Raw genomic sequence first — 10,422 nt, 5'->3', positions numbered from 1 at the left:
TCAGTCCAACTTTCTTTCGTTTTCTTTGAAAAGATATGCAACAAAGCTCTAAAGACCCCTCTCCCATGAATGTGGAAGTTTTATAAGCTTGGAAGCCTGTCATTTTCTTGAGGAGAAGAAACCAATGTTGACAATTCATTTTATAACCAAGTTAGCTAGAAAAAGACAATGGAACTAAAAGTGTCTCCCTTAAGACCAGCATAGAGAAATGGATTGAGTTTCAATAGATGCTATTATTGCAGTTTCTTCTCTAAATTAATGTAGGAAAACTTGGTTGGACATTACTATTTTATACCCCCCTCGACGATGCTATGTTTCTTGCTTAGTCTTTCGTTGTTTAGCTCCTGCATGTAATATGTATGTAGTACGATTCCCCTAGGCACAAAGAACTCCCACTTTTTTTTCAAAAAAAGAAAAAAAAAACTGCCATTTTCTTAATTTTTCTATTTTTATCATATAAAAGGTATTTGATTTATATGATTCCCATTTGCTTCAGCAACCAATCCAATAAATAGAAACAATTGAAAAAAAGTGTTTTATTCACATGTTATTTATGTATTTTTGTTGAATATCAATGATCCTCTTCAGAGGCTATACACATAAACTCGGTGTACAAACGCTCTCTGTTGTCTGTCTGGTTTATATTCCCCTCAATCCGATCAATACCCATTATGTGACATAACGACAAATGTAGACCAATCAAATGATCATAATCCTCGGATCAAATTTTTTTTTTTTTTTTTTTTTTTTGGCTCTTCGGATTACAAAACATAACATTATCTGGTGTAGTAATTGGATCCAAGGGTGACAAAGTATGTTTAGGTAAAATTTGTTTTACACCCATTTTACGTCGAAAGAAACAGAGCCAAAATTTTTTTGCTGTAAAAGGTTTAAGGGGAGAATTAAATTGTGAACCTACAAAATGGGTTTTCCTTAGGTGTTACATGCCAAGTTTTACTGTATGTTTATGCTTTTGACCCAACCATGGATTGTTTTTTCAAAGGTTGAGCATCTTTGGGAGTCGTCTGTCTTGTGTTGAGCTTTTTGTCTATGGAAAATTGAATATTCCTGCAAATAGTGTTTGATACTAACAATGCAAATGTACTTGAGGTCCAACAAATTGTTAAAAGGATTCGTTTTAGGATCCTACCAACAGAAATAAAACAAGAACACATTAGCTTCTTAGATAATGACAATGGGTTGTGTGTGTTTTGGGGCATATACATCAAAATCCTAATGCTTCTTCTGTCACATACAGATCTCAGAATACAGTTCAAAAATTCAAGAATGTTTGTTCTTCATCTGATTCGATTCAATGGAACTTCTCATTCCTGTTAAAATATATCATACAAAAAGAAGATGAGAAATGAAACACCCCAAAAAGCCTCAAAGAAAGGGAAAATTATCATACAGAAATTTGTTGGATGCATGATCTAGACTGATCTAGTCCTCAGGCAAGAAGAGCTTTCATGCGAGTAAGCACATGGCCTTGTCATAGAAGTATGAGTTTGCAGGTTTGACTTCTAAATGTGTGGAAATGCTTCCTGTGAACAGTCACAAATACTTGTCTGGGGGATTTCTTGCGAAGGGTGTATCTCGGAATTTTTTAACGTTTTTTTTTGTTGATTTCCGGTTTATAGCGGAAAAAATTGAAATATAAAATACATAAAAAGACCTCCAGTGTATGAGCTTTTTAATCGGTGGGCAATCATATCCGCCGGTATATGCTCGGCGGAGGCACATATAGCATGAGGGGGGCCATGCCCCACAATGACTTGCAAAATCCCTTTTATATTGTATGGATGGACATGCATGCTTAGCTAGTTTAGTGGCCACGGCCCCCAATGACCAATGCAGCCAAGTGTAAATTAGTCCGGCCCTCCAAGTGTTGATTCATGGGTCCTCCCCAGGGTAGGCTGATGGTGGTTAACGAAAACATGATGAAGCCCTAATCTTTTCCAAAGGAAGATTCCTATATATGAATATGGCAACGAATCAGAAGAGAAGAGAATTATATGAACAGGGTTATTACGTTAGATCTCTCTTCAGTGGCCTCCAAAACGTTCTCCGGCAGCCTTTCTTATCATCCATGAATTTCTTTTGATAAAACACAAGACTAACCCCTCATTAGTATTGTTAGCCCAAGTGTTCCCAAGGGTTCAACAATTCACTCATGTGTTGATGATTAACAAACCAAATTGATTAGCCCTTATGGACCAATGAGTTGCCTTGAAGTGGTGTTGTTCTTTAGACAGGCTTTACAATGGACATATCTTATCTAGCACCACACTATGCTGTATCACCCTTCCGAGGAGGAACAGATGGAAATGATTTTGAGGAATCTAACTCTTCTCTTTTTACTTCACGTGTCCTATCAATGTTTTATGAGTTTAATTTCAAGTACTTCTTTGATACTGGGGTTGGCTTCCAATGTCGATCCTAGATATAAAGAACCTTGCTTCTAAGAACCCAAATAAGAGCAAAGAAGTGAACACTGTTAAAAAAAACTATCAACATCAACATTATGAAGCTCTTCGGTATGCATACAAGAATCGCCTGCTGGTTGGCTTCACTAGAAATGCCGGAATCCAACTCATCCTGATTTTTTCGCTTATCCCCATTTTATTAGCGAATGTTAGGGGTTCAAATTGGGTCAGGCTCAACCCGAACCCGAGTGGTTCAACCTGATTTTGGCTCAGGTTGGGTTGGCATTTCCTTGAGTTGGGTTGTGTTGGGTTAGGGTGGGGAAAAGCCAACCCGATTTAATTTCGGGTTGGGTTAGGGTTGAGGCCTTGGCAACTGACCCGAACCCGATCTCCGTCCTCTAATTTATCTTGCTTTTCTTTGAGTTATGTTTTTTTCTTCTTCTTTTTTGTTTGGCCCTACGAAAACCCAAACCCAAACCCAACCCGACCTGATTTCAGGTTAGATGGGTTGGGTTAGGGTTGACCATCCTCAACCCGAGGTTCAGGTTGGGTTGGGTTAGGGTTGAGGGAGTGCTATCCCGGGTTAGGCTAGGGTTGCCCTCAACCCTACCCGAGCTGCGCCCTGGTGAATATCGTTCTAATTTATGGCCCGCACCATACTTATCCACAAACCAAACATTCGAGGGATCTTATGAGATTAAATAACTTTTGCTTTTCATGGATCTAGAAGATTGCACAGAATCAGTCGTGTGGCAAACGAAAAGCAAAATATTTTTGGGTTAGAAAGAAAATGAGGATGCATTATTTTCGTGTTCGTTGATAATGTTTTTATTACTTATTATTTCTTTGGAAATAGATATAAAACAATACAAAGATCAATCCCTGGAAGAAAAAAAATGGTGATACAGTTTCTTCACGTTTCAGTTTCACTATTTTTGGACAAGAGATATACAAACAACCAAAAAATCCTAACTGCAGCATCTGTCTCTGTGTTTTTGTTGTTATAAATAAATATCCTCATGTTTCACGAGCTTGGAGAAATACGTTTGCTATTGTCATTTGGGTGAAATTATAGGATTAAATTAAGAACATACATACCATCCCCCCATCATAGAACTCTAACAGGCAGTCTTTAGAGTTTATCAAATCAGGTAAAACTTAATCAGATACATCCTAACTGGACGTGGTTGGCCTTCAGTACTAATCCATCCATATCTCATGCACCAATTACCCAATCAACCTTATAATCACTCTCTGATTATGGATATGGTAATTTCACATCTACCTTCTCATCGATCTACAACATTCAATGGGTCCATAATCAATGGCATCCCAAGCGCTCATAGGAAATACACATTGACTCCGATATTCTAGCCTTGACATTAAACAACTACGAAAAACACAAAAGACTCTACATTCTCCACACATAATAACTTCACTCGAAGACTACAAACACTTTCCACATAACCATAAACTTTGATTTTGATTTACAATTTGCAACAAGAGAGGGATAAAAAGGAGCAAGATATAAATAAAATTGAGCGCGAATTTTAAGTTTTCACATGTTTTTCTTGATCAAATATGGATTGGCAGAGTTCTTGTAATAATCATGGCCAAAAAACCTTATCAAGAACTGATCTTCTTTCTAATGTCTATAATTGGAATTTTTATTTATTTATTTTCTTATTCTTAATTTCTTACCTTATAAATATGGCCAAATTGATGAAAAACAAGAGTAGGAAAGGAGAACGATAATATTTTAAGATGCTCCACTTTAGGAGAAAACTAATACGTCTATTCTTAATTTGGTGAGTATTTTAAGCCTTTTAACCTTTTTTGTTTCAATTATTTGGGTTGTTAATTCTTTACTATTGTAGGTGTGTTAAGAAGGATTTTTAGTGTTTTATCATTTATTAATTCCCGATTGTTGCATAATACTTAGATTATTACCAGATTTCATTTAAAAAGATAAACAAAAGATTCTAGAATTGGGAAATTTGAGTATAAAAAGGCCAAGTCCTTGTGCATGGATAGAGCAACTCAAAACCTCTTGAAATATTTTCTTCTTGTTGGTGGCCAAGATATGGACGGAAAGACATGGAAGGTTGAAATGATCTCCACAGAGACCATCAAACCATCCTCTCCAACTCCCCATCATCTTCGCAACTTCAAGCTCTCCTTGCTAGACCAGCTTGCTCCCCCAATGTACGTGCCTCTCATTCTTTTCTACTACGGGAACGACAATGGTGACGAAGAAAGAACCCTAAAAAAATCACTCCAACTAAAGAGGTCTTTATCAGAAACCCTAACCCACTTCTACCCATTGGCTGGAAGGATCAAAGAAGATGACAAGGTAGATTGTAATGATGAGGGTGTTGACTTTTTTGAAGCTCGAGTCTATGGTCAGCTATCGGAATTTCTCCGAAAACCCGATGTGGAGGTTCTGAATCAGTTCCTCCCTTGCCACTTTTGTTATGCTAGATCAGGCAAGGATGTACTCCTAGCCATCCAAGTCAATATCTTTGACTGTGGTGGTATTGCTATTGGGATTGACATTTGGCACCAAATCGCGGATGGGACCACATTGGTCACACTGATCAATAGTTGGGCCACCACAGCATTTGGTGCTAGAGAACCGATGTGTCCTACTTTCGGCTCAGCCACCCTTTTCCCACCGAGAGAAGAGTCAGGGTCATTGGTGAGCAATGTCTTTCCCATGAAAGAGAACATATTGACCAAAAGGTTCGTGTTTGATGCGCAGCATATAGCTGCCCTTAGAGCTAGAGAAACTATAGGCGGGTGTGTAGGGTACCCCACTCGTGTTGAGGCAGTGTCCGCGCTTATCTGGCGATGTGCCATTAGGGCTGGAAGGCACTCAAGGCCCACGACCACACATGTGGCAACACACACGGTGAGCGTGCGTGGAAGGACGATCCCACCATTACCGGAAAATTCCTTTGGCAATATATGGGTAAGTGCAGTTTCATCAGGGATGGTGGAGGGTGAGTGTCATGAAGAACACATGCAAGGTTACCTAGAGGGGCAGCTGAGGAGTGCAATAAGGAAAATAGATTCTGATTTCGTGAAACAAGTGCAAGGCCCAGATGGCTTTCTAAAAGCCCAAGAATCTATGAAGGTTGTCGTTGAAAAATTTTCAAAATCTGGTATTGAGTTTTGTCACTTTACTAGTTGGTGCAGGTTTCCTATCTATGAAGCTGATTTTGGTTGGGGAAAGCCCATCTGGGCGAGTAATGCTAATATTCCTATCAAGAATGCTGTTTTTTTGATGGGGACTAAGAGTGGAGATGGAATTGAAGCTTGGGTGAACATGGAGGAGGACGAGATGGCCAAATTTGAACAAGATCAAGAGCTCTTATCCTTTGTTTCCTCTCCTACTCTTGCTTAAAATTATGTGATTAAGCTAGCAACCTAGTTGAGTTCACTCAGTTTTTTCTATGGTACTTGAGTAGAGTACTTTGTAGCTAACATAGCTAGAATTCGGTATTTTCTGTGTCGCATGTCTGGTATTTCTTCTCTTTTAGTAAGAATTATAGTAAGTTCTATCAAATATTCCAACTTCATGGTGATAATGGTGCAAAAATCTCACGTTTAAATTACCTCAACCCTTTGATTTGTAGAAACTTTCCTTACGAATGCGAACCTATTGTTTATGTAAAACCTGGCGCAATAGCAACTAAATAAGATTTTACAATATTATGTGTTTGGTTGCCTTAAAAATGGAACTTTTGTAGCATTTGCACAGGATTTGAAAAGCCGAACGGCATTTGGTTGATTTTTTTTTGCCCAAAACTCCTTTTGGCTACTGGGATTGTCGGAAGCTTGTCTGCTGACGTAGAATACAAATGAGAGCCCATTTGCATACCACTAAATCATAGTTTTTTTTGTGGGATTTCTTTTTGCACGGAATTTTCAACCAACTTCCACCTTTTGCCTTTACAACTAAACTACACTTTTGAAAGACGCCACCTATCTCCTCTTTGATTGACATCCAACCCATTTCCCCATTTGACTTCTAATTCCAAACAAATCCCACTCACCAAAAAGAACCAAACACAGCATTTTTAGGGAAATAATATCAGCGCTGCAATGTTTTGATATCTTCGCTCAAGTTTCTTGTGTTTTTTTAGTACTTAAAGGGCTGTCAAAAGGTTATTACAGTTCCCAAAAACTCTCACAAGCCCTTTAAATGCTACAGGGGAAATTGTGCGAATGCATCTTAGCTGGTCGAGGGTTGGATAACTCGTTATGGCAATTAGACCAGATTCATCGGATTGTTTAAATCAATGGACGAATACTATAAGTTCTTAATTGAACCTGGTTAAAACCATCATATCAATTGTCAAATGTTCAGATTGATGATCGGACAATCAGGACCATCAGATTTACGATCAAGTAGTTCCGATCGACGATCGGGATACGATTATTACAAAAAGTTTTTATCTGATTTTGAAAACAGAAATCGAATTTCTTTTTATTGACAGTACCAATGCAGAGGCCAGTGTGTTTAATTTCCTACTTCCAGAATAATTTGAATAAAATAACCCTACATTCTCGACCGCAACCATTGTGTCATTCTGACTTATAGAAAGAGCTTCTCTTTAGTGAACCTTCTGATTTCCTTGCTCCTCTGTGTGGTGTTCTCGAATGTTTCTCTCCTCAGCACCACTAATTGTGGGTTAGGCATCCAAGGGCTTGGATGTCCACCTCGTTCCAATTTTGATTGTTTCCAAATTTTCGTTAGAAGCACAAATTATTTCTTTTAGAGAAAAAATGTTTTTACCCATGTTTCTTTAATTGTTAGTTTCCCAAAATCTCAAGTCTCAAGAAACTTCTAGGCCACATGAAGTCCCAACTTGGAAATATTGTCCCTTTCATTTTTCTCCAAGATTCTCCACCAAAATAGGAAATTCCAAATTCCCTTTATTAATTAATTAATCCCATTAATTAATTAACCCCATTAATTAATTAACCCATAAATATACACTCAAGTACATATGTCACATATGTGGTGTAATTCCTCCATGTAATTGATACAATTGATCTCAACCATTCATTGCAATTAATAATAAATCTAGGCCCCACTGCAACCTCATGCAATGTAGTCCTACTTTGCATTAGGCAAGAGGTCTCCACCAAGGCATTACGCTGAAGATGACCATTAGATCAACATACCCTTAATCATATCCAATGTGAGTGTATCCATCATCCAATCCAACATTTACTCAGTTGGGTACTACGAGGGGTGGACACTAATTACATCCCCCCGGGCCCACCCTATGGTATACCTTCCAATCAATAAGCTTTGGACTGAAAATGCATTTTCAAATCCTTTTAAAAACCAATTGTTTTCCTAAACACACCTTTGATAAATACTTTATCAAAACCAACTGGACAGTCATATTTAATGGGCTTACCTGAGATTGAAAGTGTAAATGTAATTCCTCTTTAAATACAGGTGGAGGATTCCTTATGGGGTATCTCTATTGATCTCATAGCTTATCTTATAGTCCAGTGCATCCCGTAAGTGAACCCAATGGGAAACTAGCTTGAGATAGACCAAAACTATAAGGCGGGCCCCTAGACAAATATGACCCCTCAGGTCTAAGGACATATAAACATGGTCCTAACTAATAGTATAGCCTTATCCATATCTTGTCCAGAGGCTATTCTATGAATGATCCAGTTCAATGCGTGAACCCTTTCACCGCACCCATTCTATCTACTTAGGGTCAACAGCCCAAGTGACCGAGAAGAGTCACTTCAACTCATTATGGAAGTAGATCTGATGCTCGTTGTGTCTATAAAGAGATTTCCAGTCTCAACCCCAACCAGGAACTCTTAGGGTCTGTAAGGAACTGGAATGTCAAATCTCCTTGCCCCTTAGGATCTATGAATTCATGGGCATGCCCATTTCCAATGCTGCCTAGGGAGGGAATATGTGTCTAAAGTAAATAAGCACATCACACATTTCCAATATTATACGCAATGCATGTCATGAAACGGAATTATCTATTAATGACAAAGAGTTCAATAGAAAAACACGGGCTTTTAGGGCATACACTCTAACAAAATGGAGGATTAATTAATTCCAAAAAAGGAAACTTAGATTTTCCAATTTTAGATGGAGAACAAAGTTTCCAATATAGATTTTTTATATTTAGAAAGTTACTTAATTTGATAAATAGAAATATGGAGTTTCTAATTTGAGGAAAATGTAGAGAAATGAAAAAGGAAAGAGTTTCCTTAAAGGAAATGATAAATGTGCCCCTTTTCATCACTTGGGACACCCGGCTGCAATGTACGTGGCAATTAGGTCACTTCATTCCTTCAAATGTGAAGTACATCACCCCCTCTGCAGTCATAGATACATTGCAGCCGGGTGTCCCAAGTGATGAAAATGGGCGCATTTATCATTTCCCTTCCTTAATTGACTTGCGTATTTTAAACACGTGATTTGGAAGGAAAGGTTTTCCCTATCTAGGATTATTTGTTTTTGAAACAAATTCTGAAAGGAAAGAGTTTCTTTATTTTAACTCATTTGTTCGTAGAAACAAGCGCTTCTTAAAAATGTTTTCCCCTCGTGCAAATTTTCAAATTAGAAATGTTTTATAATTTCACTAAGTTAGGAGTAGAGAAAACCTTCTAGTCTTGGTTTCATCATATGAATACAATAGAAAGAGTTTTGGAAACAAATTAGCAATAGTAAAATGCGTTTTTGATTATGTTTCTTAAAAGTAGTTTCTTTATTAGTCTGGAAACTAATTTAAAAAGCCTATGGGAATAGTTTCAAAAAAGGAAAAATGGAGTTTTTGGGCAATGAGGAAACCCATGAGGGTTGGGCACCCAAGCTAGGTTGGACGTCCAACCCTGGCCCTCCATTGTATATATGATATATGATATATGTGTGTGTGTGTGTGTGTGTGTGAGAGAGAGAGAGAGAGAGAGAGAGAGAGAGAGAGAGAGAGAGAGAGAGAGAGTTGAACTCTACCTACACACAGAAGTTGGACATTTTTAGCTATTTTATCTCCACTCCCAAATTCTCTAAGATATCCTTCTCTCTCAAGTACTCTCAAAGAAGATTTTGTGTACTCCTTTCTCTATCAACGAAGAAGATAAGTTCTGCGTCAAGTTCCTCCACAAGTCCAAGCAACAAGGAAGGATCCATCTCTCCAACTTCCAATGCATTCAATCTTGAGAAGAGCGAAAGCCAAGCAAGGAGTGAATCAACCAAAGATTACCGGTCGGGTAATCAATTGGTATTAATTCTTACTGCTGCACAATTTTAGTTTAATCATACCAATTATAACTAGTAACTATGTCTCTTGGAAAGTCGAATAAGGGACAAATTTTTTGTTGTATACTGATTCAAAGGCCCTCCATTGTGCCTTAAATCCGTATTCGATCCAGTTAAAACTAACAGCATTGTCGCTTGCCTAGCCTGGATCTTAGCTCGGAGCATGACATGTTTCACAAGAGGGGGTTTCTGTCTATTTCTACAAGATGGATTTTCATTTTGCTATCAGCTCTCTATGTCAATATAACAATGTAAAGGATACATATCTCAATTCTAATGCAGATACGTAAATATAACAAGAGGGTTGCTAGCAAAACGGGATCTTGTGCTGAAAATAAAAGCACGACGTTAGTCCACTATTGTGACACGTCCGCAAACATACAAATAAGAAAGCGTGTATCGCCACAAATGTAAAAAGAAAAAAACACATAAAAATGGCTAAATAGATCGGTCATTTTCACTCCTCCCTTATTTTCTGTAGGGGATCCGTTTTAGAAGTGTTTTCCATATAACAGTAAGTTTACATTAAAGGAATACTAGACCAAGATCATAATCATTATTATCACATATTTTTTTTATAGAACTTAACTAATTCGATCAGGTTAACATAAAAATAAATGGCCGGTGAATATTTTTGCCACAATTCACAATTCACCACATGATGACCAAATTTTAATGATA

At 37.8% G+C, this 10,422-nt stretch overlaps 1 pseudogene; it reads left to right on the top strand.

Moving 5' to 3' along the window:
* Window positions 1–4,436: 4,436 nt before the first annotated feature.
* Window positions 4,437–6,111, top strand: LOC143846282 (stemmadenine O-acetyltransferase pseudogene; annotated as a pseudogene).
* The last annotated feature ends 4,311 nt before the right edge of the window (window positions 6,112–10,422 follow it).

The sequence above is a fragment of the Tasmannia lanceolata genome, unplaced genomic scaffold (genome assembly GCF_043159265.1).
Source record: "Tasmannia lanceolata isolate RefF3 unplaced genomic scaffold, GAP_Taslan_0.1 ptg000015l, whole genome shotgun sequence".
NCBI lineage: Eukaryota > Viridiplantae > Streptophyta > Magnoliopsida > Canellales > Winteraceae > Tasmannia > Tasmannia lanceolata.
Note: the sequence above shows the minus strand (reverse complement) of the source record. Positions and strands in the feature narration are given on the sequence as shown.